The 24,132-nt window shown below is 47.0% G+C and overlaps 1 long non-coding RNA gene across 1 annotated transcript in view; it reads left to right on the plus strand.

Annotated features, from left to right (window-relative positions):
• LOC309642828 overlaps nucleotides 1-23,284 on the plus strand; it is a 34,566-nt gene extending 11,282 nt beyond the window's left edge. Inside the window, exon 3 of the long non-coding RNA XR_014253397.1 lies at nucleotides 23,176-23,284. This is a non-coding gene — a long non-coding RNA (uncharacterized lncRNA). The remainder of the gene's footprint in view (nucleotides 1-23,175) is intronic.
• The last annotated feature ends 848 nt before the right edge of the window (nucleotides 23,285-24,132 follow it).

The following is a 24,132-nucleotide window of genomic DNA, read 5'->3' on the forward strand; positions in this document are numbered from 1 at the left end:
CAAACAAATACGTATGGCAAATATTTTCCAATATATATTTTCCAAAATATATTTGTGATATATATGAGAACACTATTTTTAATGTTCATATTGATATATATAAAATAAAACTGATTAGAAAATTATTAACAAATAGAAATATAGGAAAAAAACATGAACAAATGATTCATAGTTGACATAAAAATGATTTGTAAATATATGAGAAAAAGGCTCAGTTCCACAGATAACCAAGGAAAGGCAAATTAAAACAGGAGACTATTTTTATCTATCAACTGATTTTTAAAAATCCTTCAGGTTTTCAAGAATTTGAAATGGATTCTTTCCTGTCCTTATCATTTTGGAGAGCCATTTGGCAGTATCTGTTAAGAGTCTCAAAATGGTCATACCCACTGGATTGATGATTTGACTTCTAGGAATCTATTCTAAGGAAATAACCCAAGATGCAGTGGGAAATTCAAGCAAAAATGTTTATTGCAGGGTTGTTTGTAATAGTACAGAATGAAAAACAACTTAATGGTCAAATAAAAGGGAGCAGTTAAATAATGGTGCATTTGTGTGATGAACTATTATAAAGTCAATGAAAGTTGGGTTTTCTATTAATTTTTAATGACATAGGAGAATGCTCATGATGTAATTTGTAACCATAGTATAATTCCAGAATATTAACAGTGGTTCTCCCTGGGCTGTGGGGTCATGGAAGATTCCCTGCCCCTCCCTTTTTCTAGTGTAATGTCAAGAGCTACACTTTGGAGTCACAGACCTTCCATCTCAAAGCCAGCACTTCACATCTCTTTGACACTGAGTCTCCTGCCTCCCCTTCCACTTTTAAGGACCCTTGTGATTACGCTGGGCCCACCTGGACAATCCAGGCTACTCTCCCTATTTTAAGGTCAGCTGATCAGCAACCTTATGTCCATCTCCAGCTTTAATTCTCCTTTGCCACATATGGTACCATATTCACAGGTCTTGGTGGCCATTATTCTGCCTACCACACTAGCTGTGTGACCTTGGGCACGTGATTCTCTCAAGCCTCAATTTCTTCATCTATAACAGGGTTTCTGAACTTCAGCACTATTGACATTTTGGAATGGATAATTCTTTGTGGTGGGGGCCACCCTGGACATTGTAGGATGTTCAGCATCCCTGGCTTCTATCCATTAGATGCTAGTAGCAACCGCCCCCCTCCCTATAATGTGACAACCAAAAACATGTCCAGACTTTGCCATATGTCTCTTGGGGGCAAAATCGCCCCTGGTTGAAAACTGATCTATAAAATGGGTATAGGGCTTCCCTGGTGGCGCAGTGGTTAAGAATCCGCCTGCCAATGCAGGGGACACGGGTTTGTGCCCTGGTCCGGGAAGATCCCACACGCCGTGGAGCAACTAAGCCTGTGTGCCACAACTGCTGAGCCTGCGCTCTAGAGCCCACGAGCCACAACTACTGAAGCCCGCGCGCCTAGAGCCCGTGCTCCACAAGAGAAGCCGCCGCAATGAGAAGCCCACGCACCGCAGTGAAGAGTGGCCCCCACTCTCTGCAACTAGAGAAGAGCCCACGCTCAGCAATGAAGACCCAACGCAGCCAAAAATAAATAGTAAAATAAATAAATTAAAAACAAAATAAAATGGGTATTGTTCTTACCTTGTGGTGTAGTTGCAAGGATCAGACAAGATGGTATGTGCATAAGGTTTAGCATAGTGTCTGGTGCCTAGCGAGGTTCCCCACGACCCAAGAAGTGGTTATCTATGTTTTACTTTTCTGAATGCACTTTCCTGTTATGGTAATTAAAACAAAACTTATTAGAAAGAAAGTGTTAGCAGTTGGGCAGTAGGCTTGAAAATTAAATACCCCTAGAGGCAAAGGTACCTTTTCAATGAAAACATTACAGGTAAATTTCAATTATTCAAATTGTGGGTACATTCCAATTATGAAAAATTCAAACAGTATACATGAGGCTAATATTTTCTTTCCTTTTCCCATCCCCACCCTCTATCATTTTCTTCCCAGAGGTGACCCCTGCATATAACTGCCATGAGGACAGGGACTTCGTTTGTACTGTTCATCATTTTACCTCCAATGAAGTAGTGCCAGGCACACAGTAGATATTCAGTTCAGGCTTGTTGAATGAATGAATGAATGAGTTTAGTGTGTATTATTCCAGTGCTTTGAAAAAAATTGCTACATAAATCTTAGTGGTGGTTATTATTATATCCCAGCTCAACAGTTTATTAGCCATATGATGAAATTACCTAACCTTACAGAACCTTAATAATTACATTGGCCAAAAGGGGTTAGTGCGACTACTGCGTGGGGTTGTTGTGAGATAGCCCAGGTCTTTGGTCATGCATTTATAGGGACACATGTGCACACACACACACACACACACACACACACTTTTAAATTTAGTGCTGCAATTTTCTTTTTTTTTAATAAATTTATTTATTTATTTATTTTTGGCTGTGTTGGGTCTTCGTTGCTGCGCATGGGCTTTCTCTAGTTGCGGCGAGCGGGGGCTACTCTTCGTTGCGGTGCACGAGCTTCTTATTGTGGTGGCTTCTCTTGTTGCAGAGCACGGGCTCTAGGCGCGCAGGCTTCAGTAGTTGTGGCTCGCGGGCTCTAGAGCGCAGGCTCAGTAGCTGTGGTGCACGGGCTTAGTTGCTCTGCAGCATGTGCGATCTTCCCGGACCAGGGCTCGAACCCACGTCCCCTGCACTGGCAGGCGGATTCTTAACCACTGCACCACCAGAAAAACCCTGCAATTTGCTTTTTTCATTTAATACGTCTTAGGAGCTTTCCAGGTCAGTATATATAGCACCGCCTCATTCTTTTTAGCTGCTCTAAAGATGAACCATGGTTTATTTAAGGGATGGTGTCAGACTCCCCGCCCTCTTCCTCCCTGTGTCTGGCAGGTGAACACATATCTCTTGCTGAATCACTGATTGGGGAAAGTGCTCCCCAAGCTCGAGAAGCCTGCTGGTGTTTTAGTTTTCATCAACTGTGCAAATCTTTGAGTCTTTTTGGTTTGAATGTGTCAGAGTCTGGTCTGGAAATCTACCCGAGATTATTGTTAGTGTGTTTGGCCAGGGGATCAGCTGCCCTCTGGAAACACTCTCTCAGGGCCAGTCTGCACGTGCTGCCTCCAGAAGGTGGTCACAAGCTCTTGAAGATACACCTGGGCCTGGGGTGGAAGCTGATGGGAACTTGAGTCCCTGAATCTGAAAGCAGGACTGGGGGTCTCCTGAGACTGGCCACAGCCAACATGTAAGGGACCCCAGGGGATTGATTCCTGGATCCTTTTCTGGTCCTGCTCAGACTGTCTCCATGATGGTGGTTGCACGCTGATGGGACACTTACACTCTGGCCTCAGCCTCTGCCCAGCCCTCCCTCAGCTCCAAACAAGCTGTGAATGTTCACACCTTTGCACAAGCTGTTTCTTCCACCAGGGATACCCTTCCTTTTTCCTTTTTTGCATTCAAGGCTCAGCTCAAATGGCCCCTCTTGGGTAAAGCTTTCCCCGCTTCCCATCAGGGACGAGTTGGTCACTCTCTTCTCTGAGTGCCCAGAAGCTCTGTACCTGCTACATCCTGGTCACAAGGTAGGACTAACCGCTGCTACCTGTCTGCTCCCCTCACCTGGTGGGGGCTTCTGGAGGCAAGGACCCTCGGTGCTCATCCTAGTGTCTGGCACATCATGGGACTTTGCAAATGTCCACTGGATAAGGGAAGCTCTGTGACAGTAGGATGAAGGCGGTGGGAACAGGCAGGTGAGCAGAAATGAGTGCTCCATGGAGGAGCTGGGAAATTGTGAGGTTAGGAGCCACGGGCTTTTCTCAGGATGACTTCCTGTCGTCAAAGTGGTCCTTTCAGGCTGGAACAAGACACTTAGAGCATCAGAGACTTGAGTTCAACTCAGATGAAATCTTGTCTAATTTCTAAAAAAAAAAATACTAAAGGCAGATGGCAGTTGTGTCCGTGATATTGATTTTACTTGTATCTGAAAAACAAAGCACCTTGAAGCACCTTGCATGTTGGAAGTCACGTCATCTGAGCATAGTGATGGTCACTTTTCTAGGGGTCTGACCCCCCAAACCTCAGCCATCCAGGATGAGGCCGAGAAGTGAGAAGTGAGTGGAAGGGCTTGGGTGATTATCTCAGAGAGTTCTACAAAAGCATTTTTGCTGCGCAGAAAAGAGTCAGCTGCTCTCTGGGAACCTATTAACTCTTACTTTACATACATTTGTAACAGGCTCCTTTATCTGGTTTCTCAGCTCAGACTATAAGGTGGTGGTGAGGGGGTGGGTGGTACCTGTTGAAAGCAATGAAAAGCAGTAGCTGAAAACCGGACAGTGAGAGAGGGGACCAGCGAACTGTCAAACAGCTGATGTGTGGGACTTCCCTGGTGGCACAGTGGTTAAGAATCCGCCTGCCAATGCAGGGGACACGGGTTCGAGCCCTGGTCTGGGAAGATCCCACGTGCCACGGAGCAACTAAGCCCGTGTGCCACAACTACTGAGCCTGCGCTCTGGAGCCTGCGAGCCACAACTACTGAGCCCATATGCCGCAACTAATGAAGCCCACACACCTAGAGCCCGTGCTCCGCAACAAGAGACGCCACTGCAATGAGAAGCCCGCGCACCACAACAAAGAGTAGCCCCCGCTCACCGCAACTAGGAAAGCCTGCGTGCAGCTACGAAGACCCAACGTAGCCAAAAATAAATAAATAAGTAAATAAATAAATTTATTTAAAAAAAAAAACTTATAAAAAAAAAAGCTGATGCGGGCACAATTAGAACAGAGCCACCTTGTGCTGGACCATCTAGCACCTGGACAAATAGCCCAACTTGCATCCAGTCACCTCTATAGATATTACCGTATGATGGCAGGATATAATTATTTGGTAATGTTAATTCTGAATTATTAGAAAAATATTAAATTCCAATTACTCTGTTTAAGAAGGCAGGAAACGTATAGTACAGTTCAGAAAATGATTAGCACATAGTTTGATGTTTGTAGTATCTATCATGTAGACACATATATTTACTTATATGATTTGTCCCCTCTCTCAGAACCACCAGGTAAATAATAACTGTGGTTAATGTGTCCAGCTATGAACTCTACCCTGTTACCTCACGTACTCTCGAACAATCTGGGTGGGGCGGGTAAGTATTATGGGTAATCCCATTTTATAGATGTGGACACCTGCCCATCCTACCTCCTTTTGCCCCTCTGGGTTCCCTGTGTTGCACACCTGAGCATGCTTTCATCTGGGATTTGGTGGTGCCAAAGTCTGTTTTCAAAACAGCGCAAGTGGAAGTCTGGGTCCTATATGTTTTTTCACCTCTTACTACTGCACCCATTGCTCCCACCCCTAGATTCAAACATCATGATGGTCCTGGAGAGGTGGAAGTTAGATTAGAGTGAGATAGGTGAGTGGAGTTCTGAGGGGTCTTCTCTGCTTTCCTGTCTTAGCTTGGGCAGCTATAACAGGATACCATAGACTGGGTGGGTTATAAACAATAAAATTTATTTCTCATGGTTCTGGAGGCTGGAAGTCCAAGATCAAGGTGCCAGCAGATTTGCTGTCTGGTGGGGGACTTCTTCCTGGTTCTTAGATGGCTGTCTTCTCACTGTGTCCTCATATAGCCTCTTTTATAAGGGCACTAATCCTGTTCACAAGGGCTGCACCCTCATCACCTAATCACCTCCCAAAGGCCCTACCTCCATATACCTTCACGTTGGGGATTAGGTTTCAACATATGAATCTGGGGGAGGTGGGGAGCAAACATTCAGTTTATAGCCCTCTCCCTCTCAGCCATTGTCTAGGGTCACTCCTGTCCCATACCTGTTCCCTCTGCCCTTCTCACTCTCCCCTAGTAAATCTCGCCTAGCCATCAGAGCCAGCTCATATGCTGCTCTTCAGTGAAGCCTTTGGCAGTAGATCGGGGAAGTGAGTGCCATCTGCCCAACATGCTTTCCCATACTCCATCTTTGGGTTCCTCTGAGGAACTCCCTTAGGCCATGTGGGCCTGGTAGGGCTGTCAATCACAGCTCTGCCCCTGCCACAGGGGTCAGCATATGACACAGGCTGGCCAATCAGAGGATCCAATCCCCTGGCCATAGAGATTCGTTCAGTGGTGGGCATGTGACCAAAACAGGACCAATCAGACTCTTCCCTGAGATTGCTGTGAGAATGTTACAGGAGAGAAGTGCTGTTTTCACTGACACTGTTTACTTGGGATGCTGTGAGTCTGCAGCTGCTGGTGGCTATCTTATCTGCATAGGAAGAGCACCTCTGTGGCAGAAGAAAGCCATATACAGACAGAGCCCAGATGACATAATTGCTTCAGCCTCTGGATCCAGCTGTACCTGAAGCTGATACTCCTAAACTTCCCAGTGAGCCGGTAAATCTCCTTTTTGTTCAAACTGGTTTGATATGGGGTTGTACTCCTTGACTCTGAAGGAGACCTGATCAGTACAACTCCCTGACACCCTGTCCCGCCATGCATCTCCTTGAAGTTAGTCACTCTTATTTGTACTTCTGTGCTACATTGTCACTGCTTGCTACTGTCCTGCTCCTCAGCAGGACCTCCCTGCTCCTCTTCCGGCCCACAGCTCTGAGACCATAGGTGGTGGTCAGTGAAGGGGGATTGAGTGAACCAGGGAGGGATGAGTGCGGGTGCCACCTTGAGACCCCTTCTGCAGCTACTAATGCTTCTACTCAGGACAGGCTGGCTGGGTCTGAACTTACCTCACAGGGAGACTTTTAAAGAAAACAAAGAGATCTAGCCCTAGCTGCCAACATTCCTACTTCCGGAGTGAGGCTGGGCTTGGGCAGTTCCTTGAAGATTCGGTTCAGGCCAAGAGAACAGACAGTACTGTTGCTCAGGGGATGAGAGAGTCTGAAGCCATAGCACCGGCACCTGCCAGGGACAGAGCTGACATTAGGGTTCATCTCAGCCCCTTGGAGGGCGGCCAGGAGCTGGCCAGAAGGTCAGAGGCAGGGTCCCTTGAGGGAGTGGGGGCCACGGTCCAGACAGGGGTCCACTTGAAATGGGTGGAAAGCTGACTTCCTGCCAGGAATCTTAACCATGCACAGCTTCAACTCCCAGGGAAAAGTTCAGATTTATTTAGTGTCCCAGTGCCATGCCCCGGGACATGGGCACTGTTTTCAGTGTGCCTGTGAGAATAAAACTGATGATGGGCTTTTTAGAAAATGGAATCTAATAATCAACATGTTTCCAGGTCTGCAACTTGTAGAAAGCCTGGCGGACAGTTGAAGAAATGTTTTCTTATAATAAATTAGAAAGTGTTTTACTTTTCCTTCAGCTTATTTCTCATAATAAATTCAATTGTGCTGTGGTGGGGCAGGATTCTTTTAAATAATTCTTCCCTGAAACATAACGTCTGCTGGTCTCAGATTGCCAGAGAGGATCCTTTATAAGTTTGAAATTGATGAAGATAGAATATTCATTTTACAATTGGCCCATATTTTATTTTGATTTGTGGAAGTCGCCTTCTCCTCCTTACTTACGTTGGCTCTCAAGTAAATACCATGATTGTGGCTTAGGTATTCAGTAAGTCCACGGATCGTTGTTTTAGTAGAAGCATGGACAACAGGGAAGGCAAAGCCATATTTATTTAAATTAAAAAAATTTTTATTCCAGTATAGTTGATTGACAATGTTGTCTTAATTTTTGCTGTACAGCAAAGTGACTCAGTTATACATGTATGTTCATTCTTTTTCATATTCTTTTCCATTATGGTTTATCACAGCGATATTGAATATAGTTCCTTGTGCTCTACAGTAGGATCTTGTTATTTATCCATCCTATATATACTAGTTTGCATCAGCTAACTCCAAACTCCCAGTCCATCCCTCCCCAACCCCTCCTCCCCCTTGGCACCACAGGTCTGTTCTCTATGTCTGTAGTCTGTTTCTGTTTCATAGATATGTTCATTTGTGTCACATTTTAGATTCCACCATAATCATATCGTATTTGTTTTTCTCTTTCTGACTTACTTCACTTAGTATGATAATCTCTAGGTCCATCCATGTTGCTGCAAATGGCATTATTTCATTCTTTTTTATGGCTGAGTAATATTCCATTGTATGTATGTACCACATCTTCTTTACCTGTCACCTGTCGATGGAGGCAAATCCATATTTAGAGATTCAATTCCAATGAGAAAAAAGGGCTGCCCCTCCTGTGATGGAAGTGATTCAGTGTATTCAACTTGCCATCAGATCACTGGCTGGTCCTCTTGGCGGGTGGTGATGTGTCTGTAGCCTTGAGGAGGGGATGTCTATTGCTGAGCCATGGTGTCGTGGCCACTTTGGTGTAGGTTCAGAGCCAATGCCCAGTAACTCCTAAAAAGTATAGATATTTCTCCTATCCAGTGCACAGGAACATGGTCACCTGCTATGTTGGAGGAGCAGAGTTCGTTCTCAAGGGACTGCAGCAGATCGTGTTTTCCAAACATGGCTGTGTTGAATATGGTCCATCTCACATGCTCTTTTTATGGTATGATGTTGAGACTTCTCCACTGAGTGGTAGGGTCTGTGATCTCTTCCCTTGAATATGGTCTGGTCTTAGTTCTAAAACACAGAACATGGCTGTGATCGTTCATATTATGTGTCAATTTGACTGGCTAAAGGGTGCCCAGAGAGCTGGTAAAACATTATTTCTGGGTGTGTCTGTGAGGGTGTCTCTGGAAGAGATTAGCATTTGAATTGGTGACCTGAGCAAAGCAGATGGCCCTCCCCAGTTTAGGTGGGCATCATCCAGTCTGTTGAGGGCATGAACAGAACAAAAAGGCTGAGGAAGGGTGAATTCTTTCTGCTTGAGCTGAGATGTCCATCTTCTCTTGCCCTCAGACAACAGTGTTCCTGGTTCTTGGACTTTCAGACTCATATCTGGACTTACACCGTGAGCTCCCCCCTCCTAACCCCCCAGCCCAGCCTCCATTCTCAGGCCTTTGGACTGAGGCTGAATTATACCACCAGCTTTCGTGGTTCTCCAGCTTGTGGATGGCAGAGTATGGGACTTCTTGGCCTCCGTAACTGTGTGATACAATTCCTATAATAAATCTCCTTTTATATCTATCTGTCTATATCCTATCGGTTCTGTTTCTCTGGAGAACCCTGACTAATACAATGGCAGTAATGGTGTTACTTGGCATCTGAGCCTCGGCTATAACAAACGATCCAGTTTCTGCCTGGTGTCCTCTCTCTCTGTCTCTCCCCCCATGTGTCTTGGGAATCCTAAGCCAACATACAAGAAGTCTGGCTACTGTGAAGCTGCCATCCTGGAGAGACCACACATGGAGGCCAAACAAAGATAGAGAGAGGTGGCTGGGGGGCTCCAGCTGTTCCAATCTCAGGTTTGAGTCCTCAAAACTTTAACGCCAGACGTCTGGATGAGTCTTCGGATGATTCCAGCCCCCAGCCTTTGAGTTGTCCCAGATGACACCAAGTAGAATAGAGATCAGTTGTTCTTACTGAGCCCCACACAGAATGCAGACTTACGAGCAGAATACATGATGTTGTCTTAAGCACTAAATTCTGGGATGGCTTGTTAAGCAGCATTATTTATAGGGTCTAGGTCTGTGGACTGGCTCAACTATGGGAATGAGTTGAAGGGCTGTGACTCTTTTGTGCTCCTTCAAGGGAAACCTTTGCTCGCCTGATCTAGAACATCTCTGTTTATACAAATCAAGTAAGTTGCAGGGTGCCCATCTCTTTCACCATCTCTAGGGTCACCATGATCTTTAGCCAATACCAAAGATCTCTGCTTGTCAGACCAGGAACACTTGGTTCTGTTGCTTATTACAGAAATCATGCCAACCTCGTCTCTGGCAATTAAATACCATCACTTGGCTTCTGCTTCTCTAGGATTTCATCTTCTCTATTGAACTGAGGAAACCCAGTTTGATGCCACTATCATTCCTGGTCTATAGAGAATATCCACTGTAGAGACCTTCAAAGATGCCATGCCATCCCCACCAAAATATTTCTCAAAGCCTCGGTGAACGGAGTGTCCTCTGGATCCCCCCAGGGGTCATAGTCATCCTCCCAGGGGTGAGTGAGCAAGTCTTACACAGCACGTCCACGCTGGTATTCCAACCTCCCAAGCCTTTGACACCTTCCTCTACGGTATCCCAAGGAAGTTTTGGTACCTCAACCTCATTCAACATACACATATTTGGGTCTAGGATTCAGTCAACCAAGCAAGTCGATGAAAAACTGAAGCCCTGTGCCTATGACACTTTTCAGTGTAGAATCTGAATTTAAATATATGGTAGAGGACTTTCCAAGTTGAGGTATTAATGTAAAATATAGTCCCTCTGGGATACTTTGTGGAAGCAAATATAAGACTTTTAATAGACATTCTTTCATAATTCAGGGTCCATGGGACCACTGAAGATAAACTCAGAATCCAAAATCATAAATGACGTGAAGAATCATTCTGGGGAAGAGACAGCGTACGGGATTCATATTTTAAGAACCTGAGAAAATGTGAGCATACTAAAGAAAGAAAAAAAAAATGAAAAGAAGCAATAAGGATAGAACAGAATATAATAATAAGAGAAAAAGAAGATTTGGAAAAGAGCTACACTGAACGATACAGAAGTGAAAAGAAGCCATTGAAATAAAGATACTCAGTGGATAGGTTATTATCTCAAATGCAATACAAAATGATAAAGAGAAGGAAAGAGAGGTTGGGAGACATGGAAGATAGAATGAGAAAGTCCGACATACATCTAATAGGCCTTCCAGCATGTATAATGCAGGGAGAATAAGAGAGAAGTAATATTCACAGGGATAACGGCTGAGCATTTTCTACTATTGATGAAAGCTAAGAATCTTCATATTATGAGACTGACATGCTGCCTACTGCACTAAGGTAGGAATCCTGCCTAGGTTGGAATCTTCATGTTGAAAATGGACAAGGAGTCCTGTGAAGGTAAAATAAGGAACTCTACTCTTATATACAATGAGTAAAATTGTAGACAACCAGAACAAAGAGAAATCTTTAAAGTAACCAGACTTAATTACCTACAAAAGAATTAACCACCTACTTAAAAACCTACAAAAGATCGAGCTGACAGCAGATTTAGTAACAATAGAAACCAGAAGACAATGGAGCTTTATAATAAAGATGCCACTATAAATAATTGTCAGTCAAAAATTCTGTAGCCAACTAAGAGTGAGCGCAAAAAAAAAAAAAAAAAAAAAAAAGAGAGAGACATATTCAGACAAAGAAAGTCTGAGACTCTTAACACTCATAGACCCTTGCTGAAAGGATTATTACAGGATGTACAGTTGTCCTGTGGTATCTGTGGAGTACTGGTTCCAGGAATCCCTCATGGATACCAAAATCTGCAGATGCTCATATAAAATGGTGTCATACAGTGAATACAGTTGGACCTCTGTATCTGTGGATTACATTAAGGAGTTTAAGCCCAGAAGGGAAAGGTAGGATGTAGGAAGTAATTGTAAGACAATAACTTGATAGTTACATACATAAGTCTAAATAAGGCCTTACAACAACCTGAAGAAACAGTGGTGAGATTGGAGGCAAAGTGTTCTAAGGTCTTTGTGTCATTGAGGTGAAGGATACTGATGTGGCTTAACTTGAAACCTTGTTAAGTATTCATAGTAAAATATGATAGAAACTAGCTACAATAGTAAAATAACAGGTATGCCTTTGAAATCAGTAGAAAAGGAATCTAAAAAAAAAAATGTGAGGGACTTCCCTGGTGGCGCAGTGGATAAGAATCTGCCTGCCAATGCAGGGGACACAGGTTCGATCTCTGGTCTGGGAAGATCCCATGTGCCACGGAGCAACTAAGCCCATGCACCATAACTACTGAGCCTGCGCTCTAGAGCCCGCAAGCCACAACTGCTGAGCCCGCGTGCCACAACTACTGAAGACCGCGCACCTAGATCCCGTGCTCCGCAACAAGAGAAGCCACTGCAAGGAGGAGCCCGTGCACCGCGAGGAAAAGCAGCCCCCACTCGCCGCAACTAGAGAAAGCCCGCGCGCAGCAGTGAAAACCCAACACAGCCAAAAATAAATTTAAAGAATTAAATCTTTAAAAAAATGTGATTAATCCAATAGAAAGCAGGAAAGGAGAAAAAAGAAGCAAAGAAAAAGCGGAGTAAATAGAAAACACAAAATAGGATGACAGTAGGAAATCTTGAGTATTTTAGTCACCACAGCACAGGTAAATGGATTGCACTTGACATCTCAAAGAAATTCTCCAACTGGATGAAAATGTAAAACAACAACTACTTGAATCCAGCATCTGTCAGTGGCGCATCCAAAACATGAGGAGACTTGAAGGGTCGAAAGAGGTGGAAAAAGACACATCCGACAACTACAAACCCAAAGAAAGCCAGTGTAGCAATGTTATTATCAGACAAAATTAATGAAAGAGGGCCTTACGCCTCATGCAAAAGGAACAGTTCACCAGGAAGATACACTTGGATGAGTATCTCCTACCAACATTATTTCAAATATATATGGAAAGTAGACAGAATTATGAGAAGAAATGGAAACCTTTACAGTCTTGGAGATTCTAACACAGCTTTCTGGAAAATGAGAGCTCTGGTAGGCAAAACAATTAGTAATGATATAGAAGTTTAGAATAACATCTTTATCAATCTTGATTGGATGAATACATAGAGAACCCTGTATTTACCATTTAAATACATATTTTCATGCAAATATGGAACATTTACAAAAATTGATCACGTACTAACCCAAAGTAAATCTCAACAAATACCAAAGAACTACCATCACACAGACCACATTCTCAAGCCACAATCAAGAAAATTACAAATCAATAGTGAAAAGTTAGCCAAAAAAGGAGAAAGATTATTCTCAGGATTTCCAACCACACTCACAACATCATGACATTGGGCATGGGAGCTGGGCTGATAGTTACCGCTGTGGGCTGATACCCTCTGTTATTATCAGGCAAACCATCCCTCCCCGGGCTGGTGTGTGGGTCCAAGGACAAAGAGTGCATTGTCAGCGTAACTGAGCAGGCGCATTAGCTGGTGTGTTAGTCTTTGAGGCTGACTCTGCAGCAGCAGCAACTGAGTCAAGGGACAGACTGGAGATGACACCTCAGGGGTCTTATCTTTGGCTTTCTCCCTGTTTGCCCACTGACTCCGGATTCATGTCTGGATGAAAAACCCACCTTCAGGCTGGAAGCAGCCTCTACCCTGAGTGCTATGGGGGTGGCTCTATTTTTACCTCTGTTTGTCTGTGGTCTAGACACTGTCAGTCCTTGAGAATGGGGTGGGGTATTGTTGAATGAGCATCTCACTCCATATGGTGGCTTTAGGGTGGCTTTGGGTTTGGTCCAAAGCTGGGCCCCCAGGTGGAGGAGAAGGCAATGTGTCGGATGGAGAACGGTCTAAGAGTCAGGCAGCCTGAGTTCTGGTCTCAGCCCTCTCACTAAGCAGCTCCATAACCTTAAGCATGTCACTACTGCCTTGAACTCCAGTATGTATCATTTTTAAGGTACTCAGTCAACCAGAAGGAAGTTAGGAATCTGGGAGTTTTATCCAGGACTCTTGGTTGCAAGTGACAGAAGCCCATCTCAGACTGGCTCAAACAAAATGGGGCTTGATTGGCTGATGAACCTGGGACACTGTCTTCAGATATGACTGGATCCAGAGTTTCAAACAAGAGCATCAGGACTTTGCCTTTCTCTGCATTGCTTAGCACCGCTGTCCCCTGAGCTGGCTTCAACCTCAGACACATGCTTCCTGTTCACAGCAGAAATGGCCAGCTGCAGATCCAAGCTTCCATCCAGTCAGCTTTAGAGCCCCAGTGGGAAGATAATACCTCTTTTGCGACAGTTTCAGCACAGATCCCAGGACTGAATCTCATTGGTCTGACTTCGGTCATGTGCCCATCCCTGAACCAATCACTGTGGCCAGACAATTGGACACCCTGGTGGACCGGAGCTTGGACATGGGCTCACTGCTGGAGCTGAGGGGTAGTGACTTCCCAAGACTTCCAGGATTTCAGGGAAGCAGCAGGCAGCCCAGAGGTAGGCAGGTGTGCTGCTCCCCTCCCCTCCACACCATGGTTACTGGGCAACTGGGCTGGGATGCAGACATGAATTTGGATCTTAAATTGCTTACACTCTAGGGAAGGCAGATAAGTACACAATGAACCGTAATACCAGCCGGACTGTTTCAAAGACTATAATTGCAGCCCACACAAAGTGCTGCCAGAGCCCAAAGGAGGGGTGCCTGGTGGCCTGGGAGAGCTTCTCAGAGGAGGTGATATCGATTTGTTCTGCATCTCTCCCTTATCTTTACTTTCTTCTTACACTGTGGGCAGCCGAGACCTCTGGTGACTCACGGCCGACCCTGGTGCAGGACACAAGCCTCTCCGCCACCTGAGGGAATTGGCTTCAGCATCACAAATCTGGTTATCGGGAACCGAGTGGCTTCTAAGCATTCCTTGAGGACCCTGGCTTCGCATGTCTGAATATGGAAATTTAATAACCTTACTTAATATAACCCCCCCATCTCTGTCTGTACCATTCCAGAGAGAAAATTAATTTTGGTGTTTGCAATTTTACAGACATTAGGGAACTGGTGCAAAAAATACTGGTTCCTGAGTTCACGGGTCTGAGGTGACAGAAGAGCCTGCTTGGGTTGTTGATAGAAACACAGAATGTGAGAGGTGGAAGGCCTGAGGGGTGATTCAGGCCAGGGGTACTTCATGTGGAGTCTGTGAAGTCTCCTAATTTGGAGACAGAATTGTACGTGTGTGTGTGTGTGTGTGTGTGTGTGTGTGTGTGTGTGTAGTGTGTTCCCTAGGGGAAGGGTTCACAGCTCTCATCAGATTCACAAAGGGATCTGTGACCACCAAAATCTAAGCGCTCCCAACTGGGGCCCAGACCCTCATTTGGTGATGGAGGAAAACAGAGCCCTGGGGAGAAAATATTTCTGAGAGCCCCTCGGGTCAGTGTCCGAGTTGGTGTTGAAGCTCAGATGTCCAGATCCTGGCCTGGGGGTGGAGGAGCTTCCTCCAAACCAGGGATTCCCAAGCTGACCGGGCATCAGAGCCTCCAGGAGGGTTGTCAAGCACCCAGTGTCCTGGGCTGGCTCCAGGCCCCCCGAGTAGAGGACGGCTGAGCCCCAGGAAGCTGCGTGCTTAGCAGGCGTCCACGTGGGTCTCCTGCAGCTGCCCAGACCTGGCGCTGCGACAAGGGTCTGGTCCACAGCTTGGGAAGAACAAGCCTCAGATGGGCTGAGGATCAAGGGGCCGCCTTTGACGGGGAGTGGGTAGCTGGGTGGGTCTGGAGTTTCCAAAACCACCCTCAGGTTTGGAGATTCACGAGAGGGACTCACAGGAAGTGGCATATAGTCGTACTCGCTTTTTTTTGTTTTAAATATATCTTTATTGGAGTATAATTGCTTTACAATGTTGTGTTAGTTTCTGCTTTATAACAAAGTGAATCAGCTATACATATACATATATCCCCATATCTCCTCCCTCTTGTGTCTCCCTCCCTCCCGCCCTCCCTATCCCACCCCTCTAGGTGGTCACAAAGCACCGAGCTGATCTCCCTGTGCTATGCAGCAGCTTCCCACTAGCTATCTATTTTACATTTGGTAGTGTATACATGTCAGTGCTACTCTCTCACTTTGTCCCAGCTTCCCCTTCCCCTGCATGTCCTCAAGTCCGTTCTCTACGACTGTGTCTTTACTCCCGCCCTGCCACTAGGTTCATCAGTACCGTTTTTTAGATTCCATATATATGCGTTAGCCTATGGCATTTGTTTTTCTCTTTCTGACTTGCTTCACTCTGTATGACAGACTCTAGGTCCATTGACCTCACTACAAATAACTCAATTTCGTTCCTTTTTGTCGTACTCGTGGCTGAGATCTATTACAGCAAAAACATACAGAGGAGAGCAGCAAAAGGAGTCTCTCCCAGCGGAGTCTCACAGGACACGCTTCACTCCTCCAGCCTCAGATCGTGAGTGCTGTCTACTAGGGGCACTTGTCTGAACCTAGGAGTCCAGGGTTTTTATTAGGGGTCAGTTATGTGGGCACCCTCTGCCTAGCACGCACCCAAATTCCAAACCTCCAGGAGGAAAGCAGGTGTTCAGCCGACACCACACAGTGTGTACAAACGTCGTGTTCATTCCCTAATTATAAGCTGCTAAACCCCTCTTCTCAGGGAGTCGTGGGAACAGCCAAGGCTTTTGTGAGCGTGGCAGTCTCCTGCACAGTGGGGACACCAGCCGACTTGACCTTGATGAGGCACTGTGTCATCGGTGCTCTGGGAGAAGCACCAAAGGGTGACCAGTTGCATCAGCACACCTGTGTCCACGGTAGACAGGTGGTCACAGCCGCTGTATATTGTGCAGTGTTCCTGTGACCTCACCAACCTGGATCCTCTGCTTCTGTGTGTCACCAGCCCCCACCTAGAGTCCCCAGGGAGCCCTCTGTTTGACGGATCCAGGATCGGGATCGGGCATGTTTTGCTTCTGCGGTTGGGGTTAGTCTCTGTGTCTGGTCAAGGCTCCCAGATGGGCGTATCTGCTTGCTCAGGCTGTCATAACAGGTATCACAGGCTGCGTGGCTTAGACAATAGAAAAGAATTTTCTCAGTTCTGGAGGCTGGAAGTTCAAGATCAACGTGTAGGCAGGGATGGATTCTTCTGAGGCCTCTCTCCTTGGCTTGTAGATGGCTGTCTTCCCTGTGTGTCTGTGTCCTACTTTCTTCTTATAAGGACACCAGTCAGGTTGGATTAGGACCCACCCTAATTACATTAATCATCTCTTTAAAGACCTTCAAATGCAGTCATATTCTGAGCTACTAAGGGGTAGGATTTCAAAATATGAATTTTGGGTGGACACAATTCAGCCCACAAAGCTGTAGGGAATTCCCCAAATACAGGCAGGAGGTTTGGAAGCTGGGTATCTCTTCCCAAAGGACAGTGCTGGGATTTTAATGTCTGGGGACTTCTGTGGTCATGAGCTCTTTCCCTCGGTAATGTAAATGTCTTCTCGCTCACCAGAGCTTTTCTATAACCAGCCCTGGTTTACAGAAGGAGAAAATGCAAACTAGTTTCTGTGCAATAAAAACAAACCCATCATCTGGCCACAGCTGGTCATGAGATTCTGAGCCTGCAAGTCTGTTCTCTGGAGCTGGGTCGGGTCTCAGCCATGGGGAGACTGTGGGAGAAGTCAGTGCCGCTCTAGCCACCAAACTCATTGGCTGGTCCCACGTGTTCCAGGCGCCCTGGGCTCTGACCTGCAGGTAAATGAAGCAGGAGATGGGCAACTTTCCCAGCCTCCACACAGTGTCATTTCTTTCTTGGTTTCTTGAAGAAAGTACCCTGTTTCTGTACATGAAGATTCTTGGGGTTAGTTGACAGCTGCAGAGGCATTTTGGGAGCAGTGTCTGGGCTGCCACATGGCCTGAGCCTAGGCCAGGGACCTCTGAGAGCCTGTGGCTAAAGAGAGAGAGACGCCACCAGGGTGAACACAGGCCTTCCCCCGGTTCCTCCCAGACTTTGATTCTGCTGTGTCAGAGGTCCCACACTGCCTGCTGTGACTGACAGACCCTCACCTTCTGGGTAAAGGCAGGACACCTTGGTGTGGCCCTGCAAACAGGCAGCAGCTTCAGCTACATTGGGAGATAAGAGGTTCATGAGGTCCCAGGGGAGGCCTGCCTGGCCCTGTGTCCTCGAAGTTACACAGTGATGATAGCTTGAGCATCTGCCCTCCCCACCTTGCCAGGCTAGGTGTCTCCCCTTTACCCGGGGCCCCCGGTCAGCTCAACTGTGCCATGTGGACGTCTCTCTTCCAGAGTGCAACACTGCTGTAGGGGAGGAAAAAACTTTTCCTCTACCCTCTTAGGTTCTGTCTCTGAGGCCTGCAAACTAAACTGACAAATGACATATGAACAAGAGAAGTCATACAAATATTATTTGATGTTTATATTTTAATTTTTTTGTGCATGGAGGTCTTTGTAGAAAAAAAGATGAAGACCCAAAGAAACAGTTAGACCTGGGGACTTATATACCATTTTATATAAATTGTGTAGAAGATAAACTGTAGGGAGATAATTTTATGTAAATTGTAGGGAGAAATTATGTAACAAGACAAAGGAAAAGGGGTTTGGGCTTCTAGGGGCAGTAAATTCTGAGAATGAATATATACGGGGGAAATATATATATAATATGTATATATTATATATATATATGAAACAAATGGAAGATGAGGGTTATTTTGGTAAGGTTTGTTTGTGCAGAACCATCTCAGTGCTGACTTTCTGTTTCCAGTGATAAGGCTTGATCTCCTAGTACGGGAGAGGGGAGGGGGAACACCTTCACAAAAGGAAACCTCTGTGCTGCTTTTAGGCAGGATGGTGGAAGGGCAGAGAGTTCTTTCTGTGTTTGCAGCTTAATTGCCTGCAGCTCAAACTACTCTTATGCCAAAGTGGCAAATTTTGGGGTGGCATATTCTAATCCCCTTCACTGCCCACCCCCTCCCACCCCAGGTCCATGTATGTGCCCACACTTGTGACTTTAAACGAGGTAATCATGCTCCCAAAGAGCCTCCTGGAAGCTGGGATCCAACGGGCTGCCTGAGAGAAGGTGACAGTGCAGTGAGGCAGCAGAGGGGCCTCCCGGGCACCAGGCCTGGGAGCTGGGCTTTGCTGCTCACTTGCTGAGAAGACTCATTTTCCTTTTACTGAACCGCTGCCTTATCCATAAGGTAGAGGTTGCTCCCCACTGGGCTGGTGTGGGGATAAAGCAAGAGTGTGGGTGAAGGCATTCTGTAAACCGTGGGGTGTGTGGGGCGCAGCGGCCTCTCAGCCTTTCCTCCTAGTTGCCGACCTCTCCGGGAAGTTCTGTTCTGTCACTCCGCTGCCAGGGACAAGCTAGGATGGGGACAGCAGGGAAGCAAACAGCTGGATTCACTCCAGCCAGAGCTGCTGGCCAGGGCTGGACGCACTGTCTGAAGGGCGCCCCCTGGTGTCCATCAGCGCAGATCAGTGGGCCCTGATGGGGAATGGCCTAGCGATGGTTCCCCCTTCCCTGAGGTTATAACCTTCTCTTTCCCAGATGGAGCTCCAAACTGAAACGTGAAGTGGGGCTGTATCTGCTGAACAAGCTCTAGTGCACCACCCTCCCGCTCTCCCTGCGTACTGGGATAGACCATGCGCAGGAGTCAATGGGGAAGTAACACCCACTGCTTGTTCTGAAGTCCAGGAAGCTCACACTTTCTGCGTCCTGCTTATGAAATCTTTGCCTACACCAGGGTCATGAAGATATTCTCCTAATTACTTTCTAGAAGATTTTGTTTTACATTCCATGGTCTATATCTAGACTTAAACCAACCACTGAAAATTTGCTTAAAGATTAGACATTGGTTACTGAGGAGTGAAATTCAGTTTGAGGCAAAAATAGGTAATAACACCTAAACTTTGGTTTCCTTAGCTAGGAAATGAGGATAATAATTTTCCCAGGGTGGTGGTGACATTAAATGAGGTAATATATGTCAAATGCTCAGAGTAGGGGTGGGCACACAGTAAGGAAAACTCAATGTAGGCTCTGATTATTGTTTTGGGCCCTCCTAGCTGTTTTTATGGCTCTTTGGTATTCTATTGTACTTGACCGTGATGGTCATGGAAGTAATTTCTGGTTTCCCACTCTTACAATACACGCTGCATAAATAAGCTTGTAAACAGAGGCACTTACGAGTATTTCTGCCGGACAGATTTTTGATGATTCCTTGTGCCTCCATCCAATGTCCGTACTAAATGAAAAAGAGGAAAGGACTATGAAGATTTTCCCACGTTCCCTCTCTGTCCCTTGGGAGAGGATGGGCGAGGAGCTGTCTGCTGAGAAGCCACTGGAGAAAGAAGACCCATCTGTACGATTTGCCCTCAGAAGAGGGGGTGGTTAGGATGCAGGTGTGGAATAAGAGCCATTTGCTACAAACGGTGAGAAAACAGCTTGTGGGAGCCTGTGTTCCTTCAGAGGAGTAATTGCCTTTGATGGGCTGTTAATAGGAGTCATTATGTGGTTATTAAGAAGGGAATGTGATGAGCCCAGCTCTGAATTGTTAAGTTCAGGGGGCTCCTGGTTTAATGCTGTTTTTGCCTCTGCAAATAAGGAGTCACGCTACTTGCCTGGAATCCTCTAGAATCAGGGGTTTTGACCTTTGAACCCAGCAGGTTGGGACAGTGCCTGAAGGTGCCAATTACCTCCCGGGGCAGCTAATGGGAGGGCAGCGGTGGGGAAAGAAAAGGAAAGGAAGAGGTGAGAAGGGAGGTAGGAAGAGACATGGAGAGAGGGAGGGAATGATGGAGGGAGATGGGGAGAAGGGAAGGGAGAGAAAGAGGGAGAGGGACCAGAACAGAGCAATAGTGCGCAGAAAGAGAGGGGGTGGGGGAGGGGGAGAGAGAAAAAGAAAATGGAAAGAACATTAGCCCATAGGGTAAATTCTAGAGCCTGAATTCTGACCCATCACCTGGGAATGCCTTCCGAATGCTGATTCTCAGGCCCACCCAGCCTTGCTGATTTAATTTCTGTATTTAACAAGGTCCCTGGCGATGACTCTACACGTTCAAGTTTGAGAAGCACTGATTTGGAGCTCACCAGGGGGACTTCAAATGACCTAACAGGCCCGGGGCTTGGAGTGGGCCATGTCAGGGCCCAGGGGACTCTCCGAGGAGAAGCAAGCTGGGTTCGGTCTTGCTGAAAGCTATGTTAGATGGAGCAAAGTGCTCAGGAGAGAAATAAAGCAGAAGAGAGTTTGGAGAGGGCTGGGGGCGGTGGTGCGGGGGGACTTTGGGGCAGGTGGTCAGAGGTGTCACCAAGGTGACATCTGCAGGAAGACCTAAAGGAGCTGAGGGAGCCTGGGGGATCTGGAGAAGCCGCGCTGCTTTTACAGGGCAGACTCTGTTCTGAGCACTTCGCTGTGTTAGCTCATTTAACCCTCACACGCCCACCCCCTGGGGCGTTTGGCCACACTGAATTCAGAGCCAGGAGAGACTTGAGCGGTTCTGGCCCCGTTACCCACCAAGCTCGAGTGTGAGTCCCTGGTGCGGATGGAAACAGCCATCTCCGCCCCCTCCTGGTTCTCTCTGTGACGCTTCCCAGCCATCACCTGCGTTGTCAGGGCATCTGCCGGACACTCAGTCCTGCAAAGTCTGGCTTTCTTCCTGAAGCTGGAGACCCTTACACTTCACCTAAGAGGGTGGCTGAAAATGCAGTTGGTTGGCCTGGGTCGAGGGGCCAGTGGCAGGACAGCTAAAGCCTCCTGCACAGCCCCTCCTTTCATGAGCCGTGGCCAGGAGGGTGACCCGCTCAGGGTACCTTAGAGACCGGTCGGGGTGCGTGAGGCATGCTGACCCCTGGTCCCACAGCCAGAGCCTAAACCATCCAGGGATTCTGGCCAATTGGAGCCCAGAGAGAGCACAGCGGTCCTCTGTCTGGGGATTTGTGATGCCAGGTCACAGGAGTGGCTGAGGAAGAACAAAGGCAAATGGAGCTGGGGACTCAGGATTGGGGGACCAGGTCCTAGTTCCAACCAATGCCACTGACTAGCTGTGTGACCCTGGGCAAGTCACTTTACCTCTCTGGGCCTCAGATTGCTTACATGTAAAATGGAGAGAATAAAGAGAGTACCTACTTATAGGGTTGTTTGGCGCATAAATGGTATCAGCTGTCAATCGTAAAATCAGTAGGAATGCATTTTATCTGTATCATCTCTCTCTTATTACCTCTCTGACTTCCTCTATGTTTGGCTCAGCAGTTCGGTTCAGGGACTGTTTCCTGCCTGTGGAGGAGTCAGGGTTGCATGAGGAATACCTCACCCGAGTTTGAGGAGTTTGTAGTCGCCTTCGGGGCCAGGAGGAGGTTACTGGTCTCCTCTGCAATTTACAAAGCTCCCAAGTGCCTGCCTGGCCAGACTTTTCCATTGGCTGCCCCTGGAGGTGTTTGGAAATGGATGGCAGGTGTTAGGAGTCTTTTGAGAAGCACCTTGTCAAGCCCAGAAGGGAATCTTTACTTCCTTCCCACCTTCCACTTCGGGGCTACGTCAGCATGTGCAGTTGATGGTCAGTGGGGACTGACCCCTGGACACAGTCCCAAACAGCTTTAAATACATTCAAGATGTCATCTTAGACCTGAGCTTGGACCTGGGGATGGTTCAGAGCCTCTGCCACCTGTCGGGGGTTTCTCAGGCCTCCATGGTCCAACTGATACAGGCAAAGTTCAGACTCCTCCTTGGGGTGTCCTTGGCCTTCCAGGACCTGGGCTGGCCTGGCCCTCAGACCTCCCTGTCCTGGCCTCAGGGGCCCTCCCTTCCCCCAGCTCACTGCAGCAGCCCCCGAGGCCAGAGTGTACTGTCTGTGTCTCCAAACATTTGGGAGAGCTGGTCTTCCTGCCCAGCAAGCCAGCTCCACTCCCTTGCCCTCCTGGCCGACTACGGCTGAGTCCACCGTGGGGCCCACGATTCTCAGGCACTTCTTCCTGCCCTGTCCCTGCCCTAGTGGGCATCTGCCATCAACTTACTGCCCTCCTCTGAGAGGCTGTGGGCTCCTTGCTGGTTCAGCATCCCTTCTTTCCAGAATATACACGATATCCTCCTTCTCCAAAAGCCAAAGGGCTCCCTCCAATTGTTTTCTAGAATTAAGTCTTTCTCGTTACAGTTTCTGCTTCTGCTTTCCACCAAAATGTCAAGGAGTTCTCATTTCCACCAGTGAATGGGGAGGAGAGAGGAAATAAAATCTGGTGTTTGTTTTGCACGACTAGCACGAAGCCAAGCTTTATCAGGCCAACCATATCAAAATGAAAAGATCTGGCTGAAATGCTGTCTCTTTCCGCCCTTTCCCTCTCCCCTCCCCATCCTCCCAGGGCTGTTCCACCCCAGACTGAGTGAATCAGAATTTCTGAGGAGGGGGTGGGACCAGGCCTAGGTGTTTTTTTTTTTTTTAAAGGTGTCCCAGGTGATTCTAATGGCAGCCAGGGCTGAGAACCACTGCTTCAGGGTAAATGTTGTCATTAGGACTAGAAATCCCAAAGGCCAGAGACATGGAAGGGAAACAGCAGTAGCTACAGTGCTATTACTGGAACATGGCATGTCTCTTTTTTCTTTTTCTTATTGTCCTTCACAGTGGCTCCTATTTCAAGCCCTAACCTCAGAGGCACAAGATGGCTGCAGCAACTCCAGGCTTCACATTCCCTCAGCTTCAAGTCCTCAGGAGAAAATGTCCCACTCATGGCCTACTGCATCTCATTGGTGCTTACCCTCTCTCTTTCTGGTTGGCTTGTCTCTGGTTGTTTTCATTCCACAAATAAGCCTTCTCCAGCAGGTGGACCGGTGCAATTTCAGTTTTGGGGGGGGGGTGTGGATATTTATAATGGGGAACCAGTGAGGGGCTGTGGGAGCACAGAGTGAGGTTACCCGCTGGGAGAGGGGTCAGTACTGTAATAGTTAAGGGGAGGCCTAGAGGAGAGAGTGTTCCCAGCAGAGGAACTAGAATGATTTGTATTAAGAAATATAGTCTTCGTCCTATTCCTGGCACCTCCTAAAACCCTTGGAATTTCTTAAGTGGTAAGAGGATAAAGGTGTCTCTTGTTATGTATAACAAGCCCCTTTCAACCACAGCTGAGTTTATGTTAATGAGGGGCCTTTTGGAAAGCCCCTAAGGATGGGGGTGTCTGGTTGCCAGGGGAACCAACCAGAGGGTTGGTTGATCAGAGGGTTGGAATTGAGTCCCTCTGCCACCTTACACCCCTTTCTCCTGGGAGAGAAGAGGGGGCTGGAGTTTGAATCAGTTAACCAGTGGCCAGTGACTTAATCAGTCATGCCTATGTAATGAAGCCTCCATAAAACTCCTAAATGACAGGGTTCCGAGAACTTCGAGGTTGGTGAACAAGAACACAGCATATGCCAGAGGGTGGCACACCCCAGACTCCCCTGGGACAGAAGCTCCTGTGCTCAGGACCCTTCTGGACCTCACCCTGTGAATCTCTTTATCTGGCTGTTCATTTGTATCCTTTGTAATAAACCAAGCGTCTGGCAAGTAAACTGTTTTCCTGAGTTCCGTGAGCCACTCTAGCATGGGAAC

Source organism: Balaenoptera physalus (assembly GCF_965194825.1).
Source record: "Balaenoptera physalus genome assembly, chromosome: 14".
NCBI lineage: Eukaryota > Metazoa > Chordata > Mammalia > Artiodactyla > Balaenopteridae > Balaenoptera > Balaenoptera physalus.